The 27,019-nt window shown below is 35.0% G+C and overlaps 1 protein-coding gene across 7 annotated transcripts in view; it reads left to right on the top strand.

The window, feature by feature from the left end:
• The window catches only part of Immp2l (inner mitochondrial membrane peptidase subunit 2), an 833,574-nt gene that overhangs the window by 376,509 nt on the left and 430,046 nt on the right, over positions 1-27,019 (top strand). The gene's annotated exons all lie outside the window — the stretch shown is intronic.

Raw genomic sequence — 27,019 nt, 5'->3', positions numbered from 1 at the left:
GCAGAGTTCAAGCCCCACATCACCACCACCACCACCACCACCAACAACAACAACAACAAAAATAAATAAATAATTTTAAAAATGGTTACAAAGTCAGAAAGTTAGAGTATGTAGTGTGCTTTACATCACACTATAGCACTGCTCTAATTGAATATGGTAGAACTATTTATTTTTAGACAGTATATATCAAGACCTGTAAAACAAAAATTTGGGGGCTGGGAGTTTGGCCTAGGGGTAGAGTGCTTGCCTAGCGTGTACAAAGACCCGGGTTCGATTCCTTGGTACCATACATAGAAAAAAGCCAAAGTGGTGCTGAGGTTCAAGTGATAGAGCTCTAGCCTTGAGAAAGTCCAAGGACAGTGCTTAGGCCCTGAGCTCAAGCCCAGGACTGGGAAAAAACAACAACAACAACAACAACAACAACAACAAAAATCAGAGCCTCAAGAAAAACCTTTCCTTTATTACCAAAAAAAATTTCTCAAATCCAAAATGGTCAATTTTGGAATTATAGCCCAAAGCCAGGAAATGTTGGGCTCAAACCACAAGAAGAAATGAGTTACTGGATTGTCCTTAGGACTTGATGGCCACACCCAACAAAATTCCTCATATTAGTGGGGTTTTTGGCTTGTTACTTCAATGACCCAGAATTTTGAGTTCCTGTGAATTAATCTGCTTTAAAATTTCCAAGTCATGATGACTTATATGTTGCTTTTATGAGAGCTTTCATTTACAAATTTAGTAAAAACTAGTGCATGTGTATGCCACAAGGCAGTACTCTTAAACATATAAAGTTGTATTTTAAAGACAACTCTTTAGAGTATATTTCCTTCTCTTCCAGTTATGCTATAATAGCATTTTCTTTTGGCATACCTAAAAACATTTAAATTTTTTATTGTAAAGTATGCATGTTTTTGCATTTGTGTTTAAGTGAGGAAAACAAACAAACAAAAAAACAACTTTTAGTGTGCTAAATCTTTGTCCAGAAATCCAGTTAGCTTGCCAGCCAGCCAGCAAGCCTACCACTCACCAGTTAACTCTATTCATTTTTTCTTTCATTTTTCTATTTACCCAAAAGAAAACTGATTGATTCTGAGCTCCATAATTAGACATATAGGACAGGTAAATAATAATTTAAGAGATTGAGGTGATTGGATTAGAGGAAAGCAAAGTGATTGATGATTTTTGTACAACCTTGAAGATAATGATGGCTTTTGTGTATAATAAGAAGAAGCTCATTTGTAGATAGAGTAAGCAGAATATCCTGCTGGCTTGTGCTGTGCTTTGAAAGAGTTTTGCAGACTGAATTGAAGTAGTTTCACTTATTAATCTCATTTATTACAGATGGTGACAAAGGATAATTTTGAATATATGTAGCTATTGTTTTTCCTTGTTTAGTGGCAAAGTAAATTAAGATTTACTTTCCCAAAATATTTGCTACTGAAGATTTTGCAGAATAAGAAACAATATGAAAATGTGATATGTAGAGCAATACAGATGCAGGCTACAGTAGGAGGAATGAACAATGTACTCCTGTTGAACTGATGAGGAACCATGGAAAAGTGATGCATAAAAGGCAAGGTGGTATAAGGCCAATGAAGTAGTAATATTAACAATTCAAAGAGAGACACATTTAACAGATTTCTAACATTTTAACATCTATTTGTTGAATATCTTTCTGCAGGTTTAGTTATATATGGTCTAAAGATGGAGGATTCCAGAAATCATGATTTAGAACTTTTAAACTGCATGGTGTTATCCCACTCCCTCCCACCTGGTTGGTGGGGCTTTGCTTTATTCAGAATATCCACATTATATATGTCACCCACACAATGGTCAGTATTTTTCTCAGTCAGATTGACTGCCTAAGTGTTAGTGTTTGTGCTCATGTAACCCTTATTTTGCTTAATAATGGATCCAATACACCATAAGAGGTGCTGAAAATTTTATTCTACTTCATGGCTGTAATTGTTCTCTTGTTTTATTAGTTACTATTGTTGGTCTCTTGTGCCTAATTTATAATTTCAGTTTTATCATAGGCATCTATGGAGCAAATAGGATATTATTCATGGCTTGAAGGATGTCAGTGGTTTTGAAATATATTCCCCATAGATAAGGGAGGAATATCATAATAAGTAACCATTATTGTTGCACATGAACCTTGAACATTTACTGATTAGTCTAGACTATGGTAAACAGTATGAATCCATTTCTTAGTTTTCGTAAAATCATTTACTTCCTCCCTTCTAAGATGAGTTTAAAGCAAATCCCAGATATGTTAGTATTTTCTTCATAAATATTTCCATCGATATCTATAAAATATAAAGTGACTATAATGTAATCCTCATATCATTATCACATCTAAAGCTTTCATAATACTATTTTAGTACCAAATATTTACATTTATATGATTGCCATATACATGTTGTATTTAGTTTTCCTCATTTATTTATGCAAATAAGCTTATAAACAAGGTTCACATTCTGCAATTTAGCTATGTACTATAATTCTATTAAAACCCACTGGCAAGTTTTTGTCTCTCTCCTTTTCTTTCTTTTTCTCCTTATAATTTATTGGATGAAAAAATCAGGCTTGTTAGCCTACATATGCTTTGAATTTGCTGATTAAATCCTTCTATTGTCTTTAAGTCTGTTTCGCCGCATCCTACGTGCCATGCAAGCTGGTTCTAAGATCTTCCTAGACTTCTTGTAAAGTTCTAGAATAAAAAACAAACTAGATTATTCTAAATGGGCATCATTATAACTGTGGCCTTTTCGCTGTAAATTGCTAGTTAAATTCACTATATGTTGATTGAAATTTCTGCATCTTCAGATATTTGTCAGTGGGCAAATTATACATCATATGAATCCCTATTTTTAACGGCTTGTAATAGTTTTCTGTTATAGAGGATCTACACTGGCTTGCTTGCTCAACAATCCCTGGGACAATTTCTTCTATAACATCATGACCCTAACTCAGGCAGACAGAGAAGTACTCTGATGGGAAACAGCTTTTCCTAAAGAGTAAAAGCTATCCATGCTTATAATCTCTCCAGGCATCAGGGATGGACGGTGGCTAATGAAATGGCACAGTTGGTCAAGTGCACAGCATGCAGAAGAGCAGGTAACCTGAAGTAATATGTTAGGAGTCCAAAGGGAAAATCAAGCTCCAGAAAGATTAGTAGAGTATTTCTGTGAAGGTAGAATAGTAATAAGGCTGAATGTATGACTATAGATGCAGAGGTATTGTTTTTACTTTAAGAACTCAGAATTGTTTAACAATTTTGAGGGCTTTGTAGCAAACCAAAAAGCACCAGAAATGTTCAAACCTGGCCTCTCCTTGTTTGGCTTTGTTTCCCTTTTAAAATGCAAAGCCAGCTCAGTGTCTAAGTAAATTAAACCCAAGTCTGTCAAACTGAGTCCCAACCAGTCAGTTGAAGGTTTGTTCCAAGTTTGGACTATCAAGATTACTGGTTTGATACATGATCTTAAAGATAATAACAGGAAATGCACACCTTAATGCCATTAAGTTTATTTCCTTATGGTGAAAGGAAACTTTACATAGATTACCCATGTGTTTTTATTGGCTTGATTGTAAAAAATACAAATATTGACTTTGACTTTGCATTTCTCATTTTTTTTCTCTTTTGTTATGGTAATTATTTAGAAAATCACACACACACATTTTCTCTCATTCTTTCTTTTCTTTCTCTTTTTGTCTTTCTTTTCTTTTCTTTCTCTCTCTTCCTTCCTTTCTCTCTTTCTTCCTTTCTCTCTCTCTCTTCCTTCCTTTCTCTCTTTCTTTCCTTCCTTCTTTTCCTTCCTTCCTTTCTTTCTTTGCTTCTTTCTTTCCTTCCTTCCTTCCTTCCTTCCTTCCTTCCTTCCTTCCTTCCTTCCTTCCTTCCTTCCTTCTTTCTTTCTTTCTTTCTTTCTTTCTTTCTTTCTTTCTTTCTTTCTTTCTTTCTTTCTTTCTTTCGGGCCTGAGCACTGTCCTTGGACTTTTTCAAGGCTACAGCTCTACCACTTGAGCCACAGCACGACTTCCAGCTTTTTTCTATGTATATGGTACTGAGGAATTGAACCCGAGTCTTCGTGCATGCTAGGCAAGCCCTGTACCTCTAGGCCAAACTCCCAGCCAGATTTTTTTTTGCTAGTCCTAGACCTTGAACTCAGGGCCTGGGTGCAGTCCTTGGGCTTTCTCAAGGCTACAGCTCTGCCAATTGAGCTACAGCACCATTTCTGGCTTTTTCTATATATGTAGTACTAAGTAATTGAACCTGGGTTCTCGCTCATGCTAGGCACTCTACCACTAGATTAAACTCCCAGCCTCATATTCTTCTTTCAAATTCCTTTAGTGCTGGATGTACATACAAGGAAAGCACTCTACTACGTAGTTACATGTAACTCAGTCATAACACTTGCAATTTTTTCATGTACCTTTGACCAGTCATTTTCATTACTTTATCTTTTCTCTGAATCATTTAATACCATTTCAGAATGCAACTTTTCTATCTAAGCTAAATTCCAGCAAGAGCTGTAACTGAGAACTATATATGAAACTGGAATTATTTATAAAAATGTTAGATATTTATTTTTCATTGTTTTCTTTTCCATCCTTTCTGTTGTATATGTTTGTGATATCTTCAACAGAACTAGTTGTATTTTCCTTACAGTTATTGCACAGGATGTGGCTACTAGTAGTATAGGTTTTAGAGTCAGCATGTCTAGATTCAAAGTTTAGCTTCAATACTTGAATAAGGGCCTTTGATCTAGCTATTTTACCTCTTGTTTTTCATCTGGTATTATTGATAATAATCTCATAGAAAAACTTGGGGAAATCAGTGAAGTATTATTTAGGAAGGCCTTAAGAACACCCATGTGATTGCTAAATAAGCATAAGAACTTGACAATAACGTACTGTGAGCATCCAACAATAAATACCACATTACATACAATTGCAGAAGTAATTTCTAAAATTAGTGAAAGTAGAAGAAATTAGATCAGTGAAGTGACCTCAAAAAAAAAGCTGAAAACACTCAAATTATGGCAATTATTTCAGGTTAATATGTCTTCTTAACTAGTTTTTGCCTCAGGTAAAAATTATCATTTGCTGAAGCATTTTTTAAAACAACTTCATACATTAAATATGTAATTTGGTGGCTTTTAGTATGTTTATAGGCATTAATTCTTCAGAACTGAAGAATGCTTTTTTAATCACTCCCCTCAAAGAAACTCTATACTGTTTAGCTATCATTCTCCATTCTCTCCTCTCTCTTTGCCCTAGCAGGCCCTCAATATCTTCTTACTTTCTGTTTGTGTGGATTTCTGTTCACCATTTAGCCTGAATACACTTGTACAACACTTCACCTAATATGAAGTGCTTTTTCTTTGTTTTTTAGCATGCTTTTAAAATAAATCATTGGCATTGCATATGTCAGAACTTCTTATTTCCTTATTCAGAAAATTCTGCCTTTCTAGTTGTCATAAAAAGGCATTACATAAACAAAAACAGTACATATCCACCTATTTTGAACTATATGATCTATATGATTTTATTTAACATTCTTACTTATTTAAAGGATATTTTTGCTGTTGTATTTGTCTCTGGGTATACCAAATTATATATTTCTTCACTGTTTTTTTTTCTCCAGTGCTCAAAGGTTTCTTTAGGAAATTGTGGGACTTTTTGGCTTTTTTTTTTTGCCTTTTCAAGTTTTTTATACTTTACTTTTTTTGTTGGTTGTGGGGCTTATACTCTGGTCCTGGTGCTGTCCCTGAGCTCTTCAGCTCAAGACTACCACCCTACCCAGTGCCTCTTCTGGTTTTCTAGTGGTTATTTGGAGATAAGAGTCTCAGGCACTTTAGTGCCCAGCCTGGCTTTGAACTGTGATCCTCAGATCTCAACCTTCTGAGTAGCTAGGATTACAGGTGTGAGCCACTGGAACCCTGCTTTATACATTTTTGTATGAAAAATAAAAGCATAATTACCACAAATAACAAAGGACTAAAGCAGGACTAGAATAATGAAGGGATTACTTCAGCCTGGAGAGCAGAGACTCTTCAGAATTTGCTTCCTGGAATTATGCTCCTTAATTGGAAGTGGTTCATGAGACTAACAATTCCTTTAATATTAGTTAAATGTTTTTGATTAGCAGACTCAGCATTCACCCTGATGCTCAGTTGACATGGAGAGGGAGTGAAGTATTTATTGAATGACTCATCTACAGGGCAAACTATCTCTGTGGCATCTTTTACTTGGCAATCACTGGTTTTAATGGTTCAACTGACTCATCCATCCATTCTGGGAGCCTCCTTTATTGTCAGCTTCTATGAGTATTTACCATCTGTGGCTTGTTTATAATTAGATTTTGCCATCCAAAATTTTTTTAACTAAATTGTGTGCCATTTTGTGTTATTCAAGAAGTGTGCTTGATATCTTCTTTCATCTTTTTACTTTTTAAAAGTGAGGTTTGACCTGAAGGCCACATGCTTGCTCAGCTTCTGCTCTTTCACATAAGCCCAGGCCTTTTGATTTTCATTTACTCTGAGGATAGAGCCAGCATCTATACCCAGGGTGGCCTCTTTCTGTTTATGCTCCCTGTGTAGTTGGGGTGGTAGGCTGAAACTATCACATCCAACTTTGGTTGAGATGAATTTATTGGGATTTTTTTATTTTTGGCCCATCCTGACAGTTTTGAGCTGTGCCTCCAAACTTGGTAATTACAGGACTGAATCATTAAATTTGGCTCATCACTTTACATTTTTTTCTTTTCTTTTGATAGAAATTTACCAGGGTCAATATATTATATATTACTGAAGAAATATTATAGAAAAAAGCAATGTTTTAGCTTGAGTAATATATTAAGACAAATTGTAATTAAAATAATACTTTAGATTATATAATTTATATTTTAGTTATATTTCCATGCATCCTTCTCTCAGAGGAATGTAATTATCTAAGATCCCACCTTGAGGTTCCAACTTGTGTATATTGGATGTCTCATTTTGGATGTATTAAAGATATCCAAGACAAGCCTGCAAAAAGGAATTTTTACCTATTAGTATTGCCTCATAGTGAATCATGTAACTAGACATTCAGAGTTTTGATCCATTCTTTTGTGTTTACACATTTCCCTTTAACATGTTTTGTTTCTATTATATGGTATAGTATAGCAAAGTGTTAATTTTACTGCTAAACATGGGAAATATTCTGCACTTTTAATTGTCTCTATTGCTACATGTGCAACTACGATAGTCACTTTCTCCCTCATTTTTTAGCACCTACCCTCCTGCCAATCAAGGCTTCTAACAGAGCCAGTAGTTATGATACAAACACATATAATACTATTTTCTTTTACATAAATGATAAATGTGCACCTATACTTCAGCAGGCTATACCTCAAAGCAATTTTCCTTCCTGTTTCTGTCCTCTAGTTTCTCAGACCTGCTTACTATTTAGACATATTCCCTTTATACACATTATGCGTGTATGTAGGGAAATCATTCATCACTTGTTGAAAAACCAAATTCTTAAATTTTCCTTTTAGTCTTATAATTTTGTGTACTTTCCTGCCTATCTGTTGTTACCTCTTTATCAGTATTTCTCAGTTCCCTATCTCTTTCTTTGAGTCCTTTTTGCTCCTTGCAAACTCTTTCCTCATGGTACACAAATTTCTACCCTTAAGATTATTTCTTCTCTTCACTTAACAATAGCTTACCTCCTCAGTTTGATCCCAAGTTAAATATTGCTTTCTCAGGGTAGTCCTCACTGAACCCATGGTTCATGTTATGTTCTTCTGAAGCAGGATTCACAGTTTGCCTATGTTTGCTGGAGTTTGTGTTTATGTATTTAATTATCCTTTTGGTAATGTCTGTCTCCTTTGGAAGACTATAACTCCCATTAGGATGATTTTTCTCAACATGGTTTCACAGTGTTAGCATATAGTCAAGAAATATCTATGATTAATGCTCAAGAGGCCTAATTTGCCTCTTCAAGGGCGATCTTTCAGAGTAGCTCATGTTTCTTTCTTGTCTTCTGTTTCTTTATATGGCTAGTTCCTCAGAACTTCTACTTTTTGTGGTTTAATAGGTTTTACCTCAGAACTTTCAAACAAGCAGCAGTAATTTGGATAGTCATGAGAGGAAAGAGATAAATTATATGGGAGCAAAGCAAAGCTGGATTCTTGAAGTGCTGGGGTGAACAATTATATTTGGTCTACTCTGCTAGTTCACATTAGGATCAGCTTCTCTGGGTAAGAGATACTTTTCCCCCTAATAGACTCTCTCAATATAATAGGCATGGGTTTTCAACTCTAAGATCTACAAGAGAAGAAATTGTCATCAGTCTTGCTCATTGCTATATTCCCAGAACTTACTATTGTACCTAGCAAATAGGCACCAAATAGATACTGGCTAACTAGAAATGGAATGTGTCTGTACTGTCTATTGATTTTAGAAGTAATGTAGGAAAAAAAAGGAACAAATAGTTATTCAGGTAGACTCTGGTACATTTTGTCTCCCATGTGAAATAAAAGAGAGGCATAAAGTATTATTTGTGCTCTTGATTTTTTCTCGGCATTTCTCTCGTACATGTACCAGATTTCATTGTGATATGGTGAGCATACTTCGCAAGTAAAAATCATCTGATGATATGAAATTTTCATTAACCCAGTCAACAAATCTTGTCATTTGGAAGATTTCACTGTTTTAGCTGTCACACTGTAATTGGAATAATCATTTCTTTATTGTTTCTCAAAACTAGTTAGTATTAAAAAACGCACAACAATAACAGCAACAAAGAAATCTTTTAGAGCCTCGAGTTCATCACAGTTAGTGTATATGAGTAGCTCCTGTTATGCAGTATTTCATGTTTTTTTTTTTCTGTAAGACACTAAAACATTAGTATTGTTATCCTTTGAAATGAGAATGCAGCTGTTCTAAGTATCTACTCCTACCTACTCAAGAGATGGAGAAGTAAGGATCAGTGTTCCAAGCCAGCCCAGGCGAGGATATCCTTGAGATTCTTACCTCCAGTTATGGACCAAGAAAGCAAGAAGTGGAGATGTGGCTCAGGTTGTATATGCTAGCCTTGATTAATGCCCAGGCCTTGAGTTTTAAGACCCAGGATTTGCACACACACAAAAAAAAATAAATAAGAGAGAGACAGAGAAAGAGAGGAAGAGAGGGAAGCAGGGAAGGAGGGAGGAAGAAAGTGAGAAAAAGAGAGAAAGAAAAAGTATTTTTATTTGAAATCAGTATATTTGGAGGCAAGCAACCAATTATTTTGTTAAAGTATCAGTCTTTGCACAATGATCTACCTTCTTTTCTGCATCCTTTCTTACCTCTTCCACTTTCTTGAGGGTTGGAACCCAGGAATTCATGGTTGCTGTGAAAATACCATGTAAATCGAACTTCAGCCCTTCAGGCTTTTAATGTTTTTTTTTCAGCTAGTGTCTTCTTGTTGTTGTTGTCATTGTTGTTCAACTCGGTAGCAAATCCTCAGGATCTCTGCCTGTGGAGTTGGAGTAAATGAGATTATAGACACAAGACATGGCATGCAGTTCTTTTTTAAAAATGTGCATTCCCTTGGTAATTACTGTTTTCTTTTCGTTTTTTTTTCTTAGAAAAAACAAACAAACAAACAGTTTGCTGCCTTTAATAGAGAGCCCAATCTCATCCTGTCATAGACATATTCCTCATTTTTGAATGAAGAGTAGCTATTGCATGGTACAGTATCATACGTATTGACTTACTTAGTTTGATATGGCTGGATGAGCTGATGTAGGATTTGGCAGACACATATCAGAAAACTTATATGTAGTTATTTTCATTATATGTTTTTACTTTTAGTAACACTTCTTTTAGTAATTCACATTTTCATTTCCTTTTTTTGTGTATAATAATGTCTTAAGTTTTTTTAATGACATTCTGATTTTTCCTATTATATTTGCAAATACTCTTTAACTTCAAAATAAACATAAAAGTTTGATTGGAGTTCACTCAAAAGAAAAAATTATAATATTTCCTTGGGATGCTGATGTATATATATATAATATCTCATATACATGATATGGTATTAACATATCATAGTAATATAAAATATATGATATATGTGTCACATATCATTTTATATATAAGGATATATAGATATAGATATCCTTCTAAAGGGAGTACAGACTTGGCCAGTGTAGGTGATAATACAAGATCAGTTCTATTAGGAAGCTTTCTGTCCATAGCAACACGAGACATCAAAATCTAAAAATATCAAAATGATGAATTTCAGTGAAAACAATAAAAGTTTAGGGCCAGGAGAATTGTTCATCTAATTGAGGGCACCGCCTTCTCCTGTCCTCAGGTATAAAGTATTGTTCCATTTTAAACCATAGAGAGAAAAGGACTTTACATTTTAAATTGCAAGCTAATAAATGCTCTTTTTCTCATTAACACATGTGACCTCTATGATTTGTACTCTCATGCACACTGGCCCAGTTTCTCAGTCTCTCTTAATGATGTTGAGAACTTCTGTTTAACATCAATTATTTTTAACTGAATTTCTGTAATTCACAATAGATGTTAATTGTATTGATCTGTTCAGCAAAGAAAAACATCCAAATGAACCCTGCATGTTGAACTTTTTCTAAATTTTTTTCAACACATGTACAAATTGATTCCATTTATGGAAATTATAACAGCAGGTTTCCATGCTTCTGACTTTAGGAGGTTTTTTTTTTGTTATCTTAACCAAGCTATTTGGTGTTCAAATAACAATTAGACCTAGAGTGAGAAAAGCCAGCTGAAGGATAACTGACAAGTTGGAAAGCTCTGTCTCCATTTATGTTCTTTTTAATTCATGGTGAACAAATATTTTTATATTGTCTCCTTTTCCCCTGGATGGAGATAGATGTGGAATTTGAATTTAGCTCCAAATTCATATCCAAGTCCTGGAGTACAATAATAAACACATTCAAAAACTTACATAATTAATTACTGATTCAGCTATTATTTTTTAACATCAAAGGAAAAAATTTAGGAGAAAATTCCTACAAAATATAGATTTCAGAAACAGCTGATGATATAGTCAGTATATGAAAAAATATCAGTTGAAGTAATATTGGAGTCTTGTATGACTGAAGTAACTACAGCAGTTTTATTATAGCCATGAATTGATAATTATGCAAGAATGTAGTAATGATCACATTAGTAAATGACCTTTATTTCAAGATTTGGCAAATGAATCAAGTAGAATTTGTAAGCTCGGAAGTATATCATTAAAATTAATAAAAAAAATTAGTAGAACCAGTTGAGGGATCATCCAACTAAATCTCTTACTAATGTAGAGGAAACAAAGCCTCAGCAAGATGTTTGATTTGCCAATTCATTTAAGGAACACAGATTTGAGTTTTTATTTTTTCTTCTTTTGTTTGGTGATGTCATTTTCCATCTTAATTTATTCCTAATAGAACATCTTAAACAAGATATAAGGTAAAGAAGAAACTTCACTAAGTAGATGGTAATTATTGTATAATGAAGAATGTCATATTTATCCTGCTTTTCTGAAAGGAATAAGCATGTCTTTTTTCAGTGAGTTTTGGGTTTCATCCCTGAGAATGTGCTGATGAGATGCCTCAGGATGAACCCTGATGGCCTGGACTGAGGGCTCGTCCTCTTGGCATTCCAGCTGTGTGCTTGGAATGATTGGAATTTAAACCAATTGATATTAGAGTCCAATCTCCTGACATTTGAAGACAGAGAGCTGAAGATTGTGTTTGATCATATGACCAAATCCCTAGACAATGAAAATCATGAATGCCAAAACTCATGGAATGGCACATTTGTATGTATGTACTGGGTGAGGGGCAAACCTTGATTTATGAAGAGGAAATTTCAGGTGTCTTGTGTCTGAAATTTTCCTAAGTCTTCATACCATGTGTCTCTCTTTGCATGACTTGCTTTATATATTTTTCTCATAATACTGTATTTATAGATATCATTTTTTGTGTATCCTTACTAGGGCTTGAACTCAGAGTCCCTTATTGTCAGCTTTTTTTTTCTGAGCTGGTGTTCCACCACTTGAGCCACACCTTAGCTATGCTTTTTGCTGGCTATTTTGGAAATACAGTCTTCAGAGGTTTTCTGCACAAGGTAATCCTTGTCCTACAAATCTCAGCTCCTGAGGAGTTAACACAACTGACATGAGGTGTTAGCTCCCAGCCTATGTGACCTTGTGGTTGACAGCTAGTTTGCTAAAAACAGGTTGATCAAGTGTGAGTTCAGTCATGATTGATTTGAAATGCCTCTTGTTGTCTGTAAAGTACTACTTTCCCTTCTTTGGCAAGTTACTTGTGGTCCAAAATAGGAATTATGATTTGTATATAATAAAGTTACATTCTACATTTGAATAAATCTCCACTAGTTCCCATACTTCCCATATAGTTTGCTACTCAAACTGTACTTCTTAGACCCTAAATCACTGGTTGTTACTTAGGGGCTTGTTTATAAGTGAAAACTTAATTATAACCTGTAGATTAACAAGCTCCTGAGGTGACCCAAATGCATGTTAAAATTTGAGCAACTTTATTAAAAATTTGGAGATGAGAGAGATTTATATTAATCTAAACATAAATACTTCACTTGAAAGCTAGAGATGAAAATAAGACATTTTTGATCTATTACTTTTCTTGATAATCAAAGTTCAACGATTATTGATATGTGCTCCCTTATCTATTCAGTGTCATGAAACTCTGTGTCTTATGGCTTTAGTATCTGTTAATATTTCAATATTGCACACAGTATTAAAAAGGCTTATATAGCTCCTAGTTCAATGTAGTCAATTGGATGTGTATATTTATTTTTTCCTGAAAATGTCACTAAACTACTCAAAATGACAAGAACTTCATAGCTATATAATGATAAGTACAAAAGAATACAATAGTAGGCAAGAGATATTTTTAGATTTACTGTTCAGTAGAAAGTTTTGAAATGAATTATAAGCACATTGAATAGGAAGCCAATGGGAGAAAAAGGAAGAGAGGACACCACTTATCTGTAGGGAACATGAAATTGTACAACAATGAATTATGGTTATAGTATACTATATAACAATGTGCCATGAGTGTTGATTTAATGTAAATATGATAAAATTTTGCAGAAAGATAGGAAAGGAAAATGGAAAGGGGTAGTTGGAGAAAATGATCATTCTTTATAACATTTACCTGAGCAGATTAAGTAGATCTAAACTTTAAAATTAGTTATTAAAAATTCAGGAATGGAATATAGTGGCAACATCACAAAAAATAGTTGCTTTTTGTTGCTATTGCTGTTGTTACTAATTGCGTCCTTTCTGTTTTTCTCCATTCTTAACCATGCCAGAATACACTGGATATGAATACATATACTACAGACCTTTACAGTTAGAACATCTGAATTAAAGTCTTGATTCTTCTACCAACTAGCCATGTCATTTTCAAGCATAAAAGATAGGCAAATCTGATTATATGCCGTTTTATCACTCTAGTTTCATACTGTGACTTATATTTTTCCTTTTTCAAAAGGGAAATAGGTAATAAGAGAATGTTTCTTACATCTCTTTCAGAAGTATACATTTTACTTTACTTTGTCTCTCAGTCATTTACCCCAGTGGTTTCAGAAGTGCCCTTGTAGGAGAAGAACCAACAATTTTTCTTCTCAATTGCCATACAGCTTTAATAACTTGAAGAACAGTATGGAATTATCATTAGCAGGAATAAAGAACAATAGTTCCTTTACTTGAGGCAGATGGTGATGTTTCACTTCACACACACTGTGACATTTATGAGTTAAGATATTTCCAAAATTGCAAAAAGCCATCTGGTCAACATGGGTTGGCCTTAGAAACTAATTCATTTCTGCCCAGTTATATTTCTTAGTTTTCTCATGATTTGCATTCCAAACGTTGTTTGTATACCAGCAAATATAATATTCACTGCATTGAAAGATGCACAACTACTGCTTTGAATTTCATTTAGATTTCAGAGCCTTGGAAATTGAGTATGTAAGCAGAAAACATCAAGGACTGATAATAAAATAAAAGTGATATAAAAATATGCATACTTGGGGCCGGGAGTTTGGCTTAGTGATAGAGTGCTTGCCTAGCATGCACGAAGACCTGGGTTTGATTCCTTGGCACCCCACACACATAGCAAAAAGCCGGAAGTGGTGCTGAGGCTTAAGTGGTAGAGTACTAGCCTTGAGAAAGTCCAAGGACAGTGCTCAATCCCTGAGCCCAAGACCAGGACTGGCAAAAAAAAAAAAATATGCATACTTGTTGAACTAACATAAGATCAATGGAATTTTTTTTTTTTTGCCAGTCTTGGGGTTTGAAGTTATTCATGGGCACTGTTCCTGGGATTTTCCTCAATGCTAGCTCTCTACCACTTGAGCCACAGCACCACTTCTGGCTTTTCTATGTATATATTACTGAGGATTCCAACCTGGGTCTTTGTGCATGCTCGGCAAGCACTCTACCACTAGGCCAAACTCCCGGCCCCAAAGATCAATAGAAAATTTTAAAAACTACATCAACCAGAACAACTTGGGTTGCTATGTTTGTGGTAATTATGTGCATATTATTTATTTTTTGTTATTTTTCTTCCTAGAATATATAGCCAATTTTCTTTTGCCTAAAGGGTTTATTAATAAATTGTATTTGTTGTAGGTGTACAAATATTTCAGGCAAGTGACCAAATAATTCATGAAATTCTTTACTCTTTAGTACCAAAATGACTAGCTATACCTTTAGATTCATGAGAACCAATTATTACAATTAAAATAAAAACATAGTCATGTACATTTACAAAACATTATTTCTAATCTTTCTAGCTGAGGTTAAATTTTTTTGGCATCTTTTTCTATTCCCATTTAATTCTTTGCTAAGGTGATGTACAGAGGGGTTACATACATAAGGCAGTGAGTACATTTCTTGTTGAACATTGTTAACCCCATTCACATTTTTCTCCCAGATTATATACCCCCATAACTCCCTAAGTTGTAACATTCATTTCCTCCATACTGTCTTGTGAGTTTTGTTAGTGCTATTGCTGTCTCACTATTTTGTTGTTCCCCTTCCCTTCCCTAATTCAGATAAACATATATACATTACACAGTGTTCCAAAAACAAATGCGGTGACAACAAGGGATAAAACAGGGGGAAAAAAGAAATAACTTCACATAGTACATTGAAAAGAATAAACAGAAAGAAAAATCCTTGAAAAGCAAACTGGGCTAAAGACTTTAAGAGAGACTGACCTAAAGAGAAATAAGAAGAGCCAATAGACACTTGGAGAACATCTCTAGTACTCAGGAGGCCCAGATCTGAGGATCAAAGTTTAAAGGCAGCCCAGGCACAAAAGAACCTGTGACTCTTATCTCCAGTTAACCTCTAGAAAACAGGAAGTGAGGCTTGACTCAAGGGTAGGGCGATAGCCTTGAGCTGAAGAGCACAGGGACAATTCCCAGACCCAGGTGTAGGGCAGTAGCCTTGAGCTGAAGAGCTCAGGGACAGCACCCAGGCTGAGTTCAAGCCCCATGACCCACAAAAAACAACAACAAAAAAAAAACACTTTAGAGATCCTACCTCACTCCAGTTAGAATGACCATTATCAAGAAATCTAATAACAACAGATGCTGGTGGGGATGTGGCCAAAAGGGAACACTACTACACTGTTGGTAGGAGTGTAAACTTGTTCAACCACTCTGGCAGTTCCTCAAAAGACATAGAACTCCCTTATAACTAAGCAATCCTGCTTCTGAGCATTTACCCAAATCGCTATAAACAAGGCCATACTAATGCTACTAGCACAATCATGTTCATTGCAGCACTATTTGCTATAGCTAAGATATAGAACCAACCCAAATACCCCTCAGTAGGTGAATGGATCAAGAAAATGTGATATTTATACACAATAGCATTCTGTGCTTCCATCGGAAAGAATAGCATTGTCATATACATAAGGAAATACAAAGCCTTGAAAAAAAAAACTAAAGTGAAGTAAGCAAGACCCACAAATACATATACCCCATAGTTTCCCTCCTTTGCAATAATTAGTGTATGTCTAGAATAATCCAGGCAGAGGATCACAATAGCTCAATAGCTGTGTACATGTGATCATAGAAGATTCTAAGATATAGAAACAAGAGGTTTTTCTTCAGGTTGTTGTTTTTAAATGTATTATCTGAAGCTTTTACTTTTATTATTGTGCAATTTATTTTGGGGGAGTCATTTGGCCAGATTCTATTGATAAGTTAAATCTTAATATCAATTTTTTAATCATGCTTCATTGTTGGGGTAATGAATAGAGGGGCTACAGTTAGATTTGTCAGGTAGTGAGTACATTACATCTTGAACATTGATACCCTCATGTTTTTGTCCCACTTCCCCTCCCTGAATCCTTCCTAATCATGATACTAATTTTTTGGTGGATGATTATTAAATTTTAAAATGACTTAGAAATAATAAATTATACTTGTCATGTAGTTTTAAAAAAAGTGACTAACACAACTAAGCAGAAATATACATTATTCCTTCTTCATTTTGATCCTTGGCCCCAAGAGTTAATGTAGGGCATGGAATGTCAGTGCTGGAGGACTGCCAGGTTGCCGAGTGAAGTGTGTGCCTTTGGTTATTTTCTTTATTAGACTGTCACCCTAGTGATACTAGTGCTGAACAGACAAAAGCAGAAGAAAACCTTTAGCTGAAGGGGATCTTGATTCTTCTAGAAGAACAAAAGCATCAAAATTACTCTAGACAATATGACATTATCCACATTCTCTAAACACATTGAGAGGAATAAATGGAATACATTTTTGTGTTTTAAAGGAGATTAATAGAAAGGTGTAGTAAATTCATCTGTATTCTGAGTTAGGCAATACTTGTTTAAAAGTATAATTCCTTAACTCATTGATATTAAAATTTCCACAAAAGTCCAACACTGCTTCTTTGTCTTTTAGATAAAGCTCGCAAAATGCTCATGGTTTTAAGAAACTACTGCTTTTCACTCTATGCTTTTCACCATTTAGAGCATTGAGGTGGTAATTTAATATCTTTCTTCCTCAAATCAAATTATTTTTTCCTATCATTTGCTCAGCTTCTTAGCTTATCAAGCTTGATTACATTTGCCTCATCTTTGTTTGAGCAATGTGCTCTGAAAATGTGAAATAGAAAAAAAAAAAGTTGATCTTACTAAGTATAAGATGCAATATGCCAGTGTATTGAATACCATCTTTATTTTTTTGCCATAAAAATTAGTGAAATGAATTATCAGCAAGTACATATTGTTCTTTTTATTATTACTATTATTAGTATTTTTTTTTTTTTTTACAAACCGAGACCAGGCTCCAGCTGCTGTAGCTCTTGGATGGTCTGCAGCCAACATGGTATCCCTGAGCTCCCCTGAGTTGGCCCCCACAAGCTTTTTTTTAAATTATTTTTGTTGTTGTTGTTGTTTGTGTGTTTTTTGTGGGTCATGGAGCTTGAACTCAGCCTGGGCGCTGTGCCTGAGCTCTTCAGGTCAAGGCTACCACCCTACCCTTGAGCCAAGCCCCACTTCCCATTTTCTAGAGGTTAACTGGAGGTCAGAGTCTCAGGTCCTTTTGTGCACCTGGGCTGGCTTTGAACTTTGATCCTCAGATCTCAGCCTCCTGAGTAGCTAGAATTAAGGTGGGAGCCAATGCATCGGCTGGCCCCCCTCATCTTGAACCCCCCTCCCACCATGTCCCTGGGCCAGGGTCGCCTAGGACACCTGGAGTTCAAATGCGTCCTTGCTAGGCCCACTTGTTCAGGGGTTGACCTTGCCTCAGGGTCCTGCATCCTTACATCCCCCAGAGTCCCTGCACCTCCCTGCTCTCCCCTTCTCAAGTTGCCTTCCCAGGGCTCTTTCGGGGCCCCAACTCCCACTTTTTTATCTGGGGCTGTCCGGCTTCAAAAAACTCTGGAGCTTCTAGCCCAAACCCCAGAGCTGGCTCATTTCCCCCTGTGTTTTCTCTCTCTCTCTCTCTCTCTCTCTCTCTCTCTCTCTCTCTCTCTCTCTCTCTCTCTCTCTCTCTCTCTCTCTCTCTCTCTCTCTCTCTCTCTCTCCCTCCCTCCCCCTCCCCCCTCCCCCCCCCCTCCCCCCCCCCCCCCCCTCTCCCTCTCTCTCTCTCTCTCTCTCTCTCTCTCTCTCTCTCTCTCTCTCTCTCTCTCTCTCTCTCTCTCTCTCTCTCTCTCTCTCCCTCCCTCGCTCCCTCTCTCTCTCCTCTCTCTCTCTCCTCTCTCTCTTTTTTTTCCCTGTTCTGTGGCTCAAACTCAGGGCCACAGCACCACTTCCTGCTTTACCTGTGAATAATTGGAGGTAAGTGTCTCATGGACTGTCCTGCCCGGACTAGCTTCAATCCACCTTCAGCACATCTCAGCCTCCTGAGTAGCTAGGATTACAGGTGTGGGCCACTGTTGCTTCGTTGATTAAAAAAATATTCATTGTATAAGTCATTCAAATCTCTTAGAACTTGCCAATCATTTTGAATTTAATATATCACTTTGGCTCCATTCAGTCAGGGATATGAATTTTCCCTTTGTCTCTTGTATCTACAATGTATATATTACCTTCCCACAACTGACTATTCCATTCTTGTAGTGCCCTTATTGAACTAATCATTATATAGCAGGGTAACACTATTTATTACCCACAAGTGGCTATAAATGGGAGGAGGGGACCAGTGGAGAGGGTGGTCTATGGAAAATACTATATAAGTATCAACTTGTATGAGACAGTACATCTACACATACTCTTCTAGTTTATGTTGAGTTCATAGTCTCCACTGAATACATTATAGAAGACTTTTTTAATATCTGAAAAATATAAAATACTTCCTTATATCTGAAGAAAGTGATACCCATGAAATCCACGTAGTTAGAATTGTCTGTTATAATACAAAAAAATAGCTCACAGATATGAAAAACTGTACTTCTTCCTGCTTTTTTGAATCTATTTTTACTTGCATTCTTATTAAATTCTACACACCATATTTGGGGAATTTCTGAGAGAAATATGTTTGCAGCGTAAATGGAACTAGGTCAGTTTTAGACAGTAAAAAACTTAGCCAGACACATTCACCATAATTTAATTTGTTTTTTAAATGTATAGAACTATATAGAGTATCTGGAATCTCCTTTTGATATGTCCTTTAGGGAGACAGGAGGAAATTGGAGTGATATTTTGACCCTTTGTTAATTTCATAGAGGATATATGCTTTTAAAATGTTCAAGTAATGTACTTGCTCCCTTAAAAATGTAAGTGCCACCCCTCTATATATCACCGATAATAAAAATTTAAAAAAATCTAACATCAGGCAATCTTGTAAATGCTGCAATATGTATATATTCACCCTGAAAATGAAGCATAAAGGTCTCTAAGTATATGCTTGTGAGGATCTTTGAGGATATGTTCAGTGTTGTGGGTAAGATGTTTGCATATCTAGTATTCTTATATTTCCTGTTTTTTTCCCACTTTTTTTTTTTCTGGTTGTGGGGCTTGAACTCTGGGCCTAGGTGCTGTCTCTGAGCTCTTCAATTCAAGGCTGGCACCCTACCAGTTGAGCCACATTGCCTCTTCCAGTTTTCTAGTGGTTAATTGGAGATAAGAGTCTCACAGACTTTAGTGTCTTTTGAACCACAATCCCCAGATCTCAGCCTGCTGAGTAGCTAGGATTACAGGCATGAGCCACCTTGCTTGGCCTTCAGGCCATTCTTAATCTACTGCCATAGTTTCTCTGTTCTGTCCTTGAGAGATTGTTGTATAGCTTGTTTTTGTGTGGAGTCTTTGAAAGTACTCTGTACTTACCAAAAAGGTATAATCTATCTTTATCAATTCCATTATTTTGTTTTCCTATATTGAACTTGCCAGATTCATTTGTAAGTATCTACCTTCTTACTCTACATTTTGTGATGTCAGGGAATTTATCTATTATAGTCAAAATGCCTAGTGGCTAGAAATATGTCTTACACATAGTAGCTCCTTTGTAAGCAAACAAATAGAAAATAAAATGGACTGCTCTTTGTTTCCCTGCTTTAATTTTTTGTCATTATTCTGTAAGTCTAGCCCTTGAAAAGAAGTCTGTCAGGCAAATGATTCATTAAAAATGAAAACAATTGGGGCCTAGTAGTTTGGCCTAGTAGTACAGTGTTTGTCTAGCATGCACAAAGACTTGGGTTCTTTTCCTCAGTACCACATACATGGAAGCCAGAAATGGTGCTGTGGCTCAAGTGGTAGTACATTAGCTATGAGAAATCCCAAGGACAGTACTCAGGTCCTGAATTCAAACCACAACTGGCAAAAAATAAAAACAACCACAAAAACCAAGATGCGAATGTATTGTTTGCAATGAAAACATTCTTCAGTGTAGGAACTTTCAATTTTATTTTCAAGGAAAAATAAGTACTTACTGAATACTGCAAAACTACTTATATGGAATTTTGTGCAAACTTAATATCATAAATGCTATTGAAAATGATTGTTTTGTTTCTTAGACGTTCCTTGTTTCTTCTACAATGTATGGAGGAACATTTTCTTACTTAGGCCCCTGTGAGGCATTAAACACATGTATAAGTTAGATGGTGTTGTTTTTATTTAAGCATTTGCCACTCCATCAATCTAAAGTCTATTAAATAGAGTTTTCTGGAACTACAAAATGAAATTTATAAATTATATGTTAAGCTTCAAGGTTTGCAATGGGGCATAAGTCAACCAGAAAAGCACTTAACAGAGTACAGTAATTTCTGTAAGTTGGTATCATTCAGCTCAAGTACTCGTTCCTGATGCCTGCAGGGCCAGTGCTCATGAGAATGGATGAGGCAGAAGCTTTTGTTTTTTCCATCCTATGTATCTATGAAACACTCACACACACGCACACACGCATGCACACACACACATGCATGACACGTGTTTACCTGCATATTTTCCTGATATTGATGTTGAAGTTTGAAGCCAGGGCCTTATCCTTGATAAGGGACTATTCCACCACTTGAGCAGCAGTCTTGAACCCTCTTTTGCTACTGTTATTTTTTGTATGAGGTCTTACTTTTTCTCAGGGCCAGACAAGGACTCTTATATTCTCTTATATTCTCTCTAATTGCTGGAATTACTAGTGGCTTATTCTGTGAGATGAATTCTAATGGCTGTTTTCAATGTAGTTCATTTGGAGAGAAGCAATTACTAATCTCTACTGAGTTGTGTGGATAAGGTGTTATTATTAGAAATAAGTATTTTATTCCCTACTAGTTTTATATCTTTTTCTGTACCCCTTGATTATTTTGTTAGAAAAAGTATGTTTCACATTCAAATATTTTGGTATAATATGACTGCATATGTCATACATTTTATATGTGAAAATATTGAAACCCCTTGTCATTTACTATGAAAAGGTATATAATGAAATGTTTATTGACTGAGTGGGAAATGGGAATTGGAAGGTTAGAATCCTTTAAATTATTTTGGAGAAAGCATTTTTTTCTATTGAATAGGTTACTCTTCTCTGTAACCATTATTAAAGAGATGTTTACCAGAGGTCTGACCTTAATCCCAGTCTTGATAATGAAATTCAATTTTATATAGTGCTCTTTTGAAGAACTATTCGGTGTACTTGGCTGTATTGCTTTAATAATGGAACTTTTGATAGTTTAAGAATTACTTCTGTCTTTACCAGCCTTGAGTCTGGTAGCACAGATAACAGGGAGGTTATTTTATTACACTCCAATTCCCTCAATGTAAGGATTAGGAAAGCCAATTTATGGCCCAAGCTTATTCCATTATTTGCTCCAGAGGTTGATAAATGTTATAAATGGGTATCACAATTGGATTTTGAATCAATAACTTCAGATAGTATACCATACATTTAAATGAACAGCCTAATTTTCCTTACAGTGGTTGCATAAAGCTATTATTTTTGAAGATATATTAGAGTTAGAAAAGATAAATATAAATATTCATAGTACAGTGCAGTCTCTAAATATTACTGTAGTTGATTCTTCTAAAAGGCTTTATTGAGGTCAACTACAATTCTTTTTGCTTTGCTTTGTTAGGCTGGATCATTCCACAATAAGTTTGAACTCATATATGATTTTTTTTCTACATATATTACTTACTTGAAGATCGCTTTGCTCATAAGAGAATAGTCCTTTATTGGTTATGTAGCATATGGCTTATTTCAAAATTGAAGTAGGAGCTCTATGAAGTGTCTGTGTGTGTGTGTTTCGTCCTTGTCTCTGATCAGTAGGAATAAAAATTAATTCTATGTCTATATCACAACACAGATCCTTAATTGAAAATAATGAGTTCTTAATATTCAGTGTTTGAGCTCTTCTACTTATTTCATTAATGAAATTGTTAAGTCAAATGAGGCAAACAATCATAATTATTTCAAGACATTGATAACTGTTACATTCCTCTGCTTAAACTTAAACAATTCTGCTTAGACTTAAATAATAATAATAATTAATTAAAAATGAGAAGCTCAATAAGATTATCACTGAGAAAATATCTATGTATTTTACACGAAGGGGCATGATCTAACAAAGGGTTTTTTGTTATTATTGATGGTGGTGGGTTTTTTTTGTCTATCATGGGGTTTGAACTTTGGTCCTGGACACAGTCTGTGAGCTCTTCAGGTCAAGGCTAACACTGGACCACTTGAGCACTTCAGGTTTTCTGGCGGTTAGTTGGAGATAATAGTCTCATGGTCTTTGTGCCTGGGCTGGCTTCTAACCACAATCCTCAGATCTCAGCCTCCTGAGTAGCTGGAATTACAGGCTTGAGCCACCAACAATCAGCTTTGAAGGTTTTTTTGTTGTCGTTTTGTGTGTGTGTGTGTGTGTGTGTGTGTGTGTGTGTAACTTACAGAGGGGTTACAGTTAGATGTGCCAGATAGTAGGTGTATTACTTCTCACACATTGATCCCCCTTCTTATGTTTTTGTCCCCATTTCCACTCCAATTTTCTCTCCTTCAAGCTTCTAAGTTTTAAAATGTTTTTCTTTTAGTAACTTTTGCCAAGATTGGAGATATGATGTATTGTTTTCATATTAAGTCTGATTTTGCCATTTGTTCTTATATAAAATATTTTAAATTTTCCTGTTCATCAGATGAGTAAGATAAAACTAAGCCAAGCCTGTCTTTACAAAACATCTACAATTTTTTCAGTGTTTTCCCTCATTTGTAATAATTAGTATACATCCATGACTATCCTAGCAGAGGATTACAGTAGCTCAAAACCTATGTACATAAGATCATACAGAATGAGACTAAATGAAAGGAATTCTAGGATATGGAAACAAGAGTTTTATCTTGTGTGATTGTTGTTCCTAATGTACCATGTTATTTCTCTCCTCTTTTGTTGCCCTTATGTTTAATCTCATGTTGTTACTGTATCTGACTTTGTTACCTGGTATATTGTATATATGTTTATTTGTTTATTTGAAATAGGGAAGGAGGAAACATAAGATGATTGGGAGGAGATGTGGGGAGGAAAATGTAGACAAAAACATGGGTATCAATATGTGTATAGTAATGCACCTACTACCTGGTGAATGTAACTGTAACCCCTCTATACATTTTTAAAAATCTTCAATTTTTATCTGAGCACCGTAAGCAGGAAATAATCTGTTGACACGGGGGTTAATTTCTTTCTCTTTCCCAAGTTTAATGGTACTATTAGTAGCTTTTGATTTTATATATTGCCATTTCTTTCCATTGTAATTTTTCAACCAAAATGATCTAATTAATAATGCATTATTCAGGACACACATTATAGAAGTATTTCTGTAGAACTACAGTGAAAAAAAATCCTGTCGTGTTTCATGTGTAGCATTTCTACTTGGACACTTGGGAACATAGACAATACTGTAAATAACAACGTGGTATTGGGAGTGTTGGCACATTCTTGTAATTCCAGCAACTCAGGAGGTAGAGATGAAAAGATTTTATTTCGAAGCTAGCTCCAATAAAACTTACGAAGATTTTGGGTCTGGAACTTTGGCCTAGAGGTAGAGTGTTTGCCTAGCGTGCACAAAGTTCTTCGGTACCACATACTTAGAAAAACTGGAAGTGGTGCTGTGGCTCAAGTGGCAGAGCATTAGCCTTGAGGAAAAAGCCCAAGGACAGTGCTCAGGCTCTGAGTTCAGTCCCCCAGAGTGGCAAAAAAAAAAAAAAAGCCTTATGAATCTTCTGTGTTGACAAACAAACTTGTCTTGTTGGAACATACCTCTATTTTCAACTATAGGAAATGGTGGTAGAAAGATTGTGGTCTAAAGTAGGCAGAAATGTGAGACCCTATCTGAAGATAAACTAAAAGCAAAATGAGCTATTTTGACCAGTGCTTAATTTTATGTCTGATTTCAGAGATAATAGAGAGCATATAAAATACCATTCTTCTATTGAAGAAAATGTTCTTTTCTTTCTTCTACTGACATTTTAGAATATAATTTAAGCAATCTTAATCTTGATTTACTTAAATATACATTTAAGCTATGATTTGCTTTGAGTATCTGTATTTATTGATCTGTAACAAATGCTTCATTTTAATGTTCTATAGTAAATATTTATTCAAAGGCTTATTTCATAACAGTTTTCAAAAGAAATATGGAGCTTGAAATGTATTGTAAGCACTGCTATCTGACTGTGATGGTTCTTCATGCAGATAAATTGAAAAGAAACACACAAGATACTTGTTCAAGTTCTTGCTGACCCATACAATACCTGCATGCTAATAAGTTGTATTTCAGCTCCTATATTTTTGACAAATAGCTGAGCCCCAGTAAGCTTTGTCCATGGTACTGAAACTTCTTATGATGTATGAGTGTGTCTTATTGATAAATTCTAATGTTGGCATCTGTGTGATGGTGATTCATCAGGCTGTAGCATTTCTGATTTTGAAACACATTAAATTACTGAGTTTTGTGTTTCAGTTGTGTGGAAATTAACAGAGGCTGTCCTTTTGTTTTAAAAAGTTCATACCAATTACCTTCCACATTGTCAAAAACAGCTAGAAATTAATTAGAAACTGTCAATGCTTTTGCATAAGAAATGTCTAATATTAACACATAAATAGATATGACTGCAGGATTGGAAATGTTTATAAGACAGTGACATGTTTGTGCTATTAAGCAAGATACTGTAAGGAAAGTTAAATACTTGGCTATGACCATCCACAGAAATTAATGACGAAGCCATGTATTTTTGTACAGATAAGCAATCCATCTTTAAAAAGTATGGCTTATTCTTTTAGTTGGTTTCTGATGTATCATGACATTTTATTTGTACAAAAAATACATTTAATTTTACAAGACTCTGGAGGTTTGTAAAAGAAAAGGTTTAGCTGAGTCCCTAAATGATATTTGTTCATCATTGTTCATCTTTTATTTAAAAATCCTCAGAGACCTAGTGATTTTCTCAACTTCTTTAAATGATTAGCACTATTTTTTACCAGTGTTGTTTAGTACTTCAATTATAGTTTTACAGAACTAGATCTCATTTCACACTAACTTAGTTAATGAAATTTACTAGATTTTAAAAACTGTCCTCTTAAATTTTTAATTAAAAAATCTTAAACTTTCTTAATCATATCGTTTTAGAATAAAATGCAGTAAATTATTTTGATGTTTCTTAAATAATATATAAAATCATATGTTATAAGCTAAACCTAAATTTGAGTTTTAATAAAGTTAAAATTTTTGATGTAGATACAATATTATTCATGAAAAATTCATTCCACAATGAAGTGCTATATTTTCAAGATGTGTAACTAAGATAATATCGACAATCTACACAGATTTTTATTTTTAAGATAAAACTAAACAATTTATAAAGTAATCCAAATTTAAAACCTCCAAATCATAGAAAACAGAAAAGGAAATATTTAATAGAAAAGGAAATATTTAACCTTCATTATATTCTACCATTTTATATAGTAAAATAAACAGTAAGATTTTATAATATTTTATAAAATTAGAACTGATAAGCTTTTATTATATCATGTTATTTATATTGAAATTCTAAAATTGACCTTTTGAAAGAGGACATCTTTGCTAGAAAATTGTTATTTGCTTGTTATTTCTGTGAATCACGTTTTGTTTAAATCCACAGAAAAAATTAAAAACTACATTTAGATAATGAGCTCTACTGAAACATGGCACTATTTTCTGCAAAGGCAGAATCAAAAATCCAAACTAATATTAATTATTAAAATAAGACCTTCATTTGCTCAGGTATTGTATTTACATTATTTGGACCTAATAATTGAATCCACCTCCAGAACTGCTTGTTAAAAAAATCTTTAAGTGGGGCCAGGAGTTTGGCCTAGGGGTAGAGTGCTTGCCTAGCATGCACTAAGACCCAGGTTCAATTCCTCGGTACCACATACATAGAAAAAAGCCAGAAGTGGGGCTGAGGTTCAAGTGGTAGAGGTCTAGCCTGGAGAAAGTCCAAGGACAGTGTTCAGGCCCTGAGCTCAAGCCTAGGACTGGCAAAAAAAAAAATTCAAGTGAGCCAGGCACTGCAGTGCGTGCTTCTAATCTTAGCTACTCAGGAGGCTGAAATGTGAGGATTGCATTTCAAAGCCCACCCCTAGCACTAAAGTTCAAGAGACTTTTATCTCCAATTAATCACTAGAAAGTTGGAAGTGGGGCTGTGGCTCCAGGAGTATGAAAGTAGCCTCCAGCTGAAGGGCTAGGGACAGCACCCAGGCCCAGAGTTCAAGTCCCATGAATGGAAAAAAAAAAAAACATCTTTTAAGTGAATACATAATTTTCTAGGAGATTTGATTCAGTTTATGATTCAAATGTTAAATGCCATATAGTTACTGCCTTTTAATACTGATAAAATGTTTTGAAGTTTGATTTTTTTTGTATCACAAAATTGTAGTAACAAAATTCCCAAGATAGTTCTTAATATTAGCATTCCAAATTTCTCTATAGAAAAGCACATTTGAAAACTATGCCATTTAAATGATATATGATCAGATGGTA

The sequence above is a fragment of the Megascapheus bottae genome, chromosome 5 (assembly GCF_031878675.1).
Source record: "Megascapheus bottae isolate mThoBot1 chromosome 5, mThoBot2.hap1, whole genome shotgun sequence".
NCBI classification, from domain to species: Eukaryota; Metazoa; Chordata; class Mammalia; order Rodentia; family Geomyidae; genus Megascapheus; species Megascapheus bottae.
Note: the sequence above shows the minus strand (reverse complement) of the source record. Positions and strands in the feature narration are given on the sequence as shown.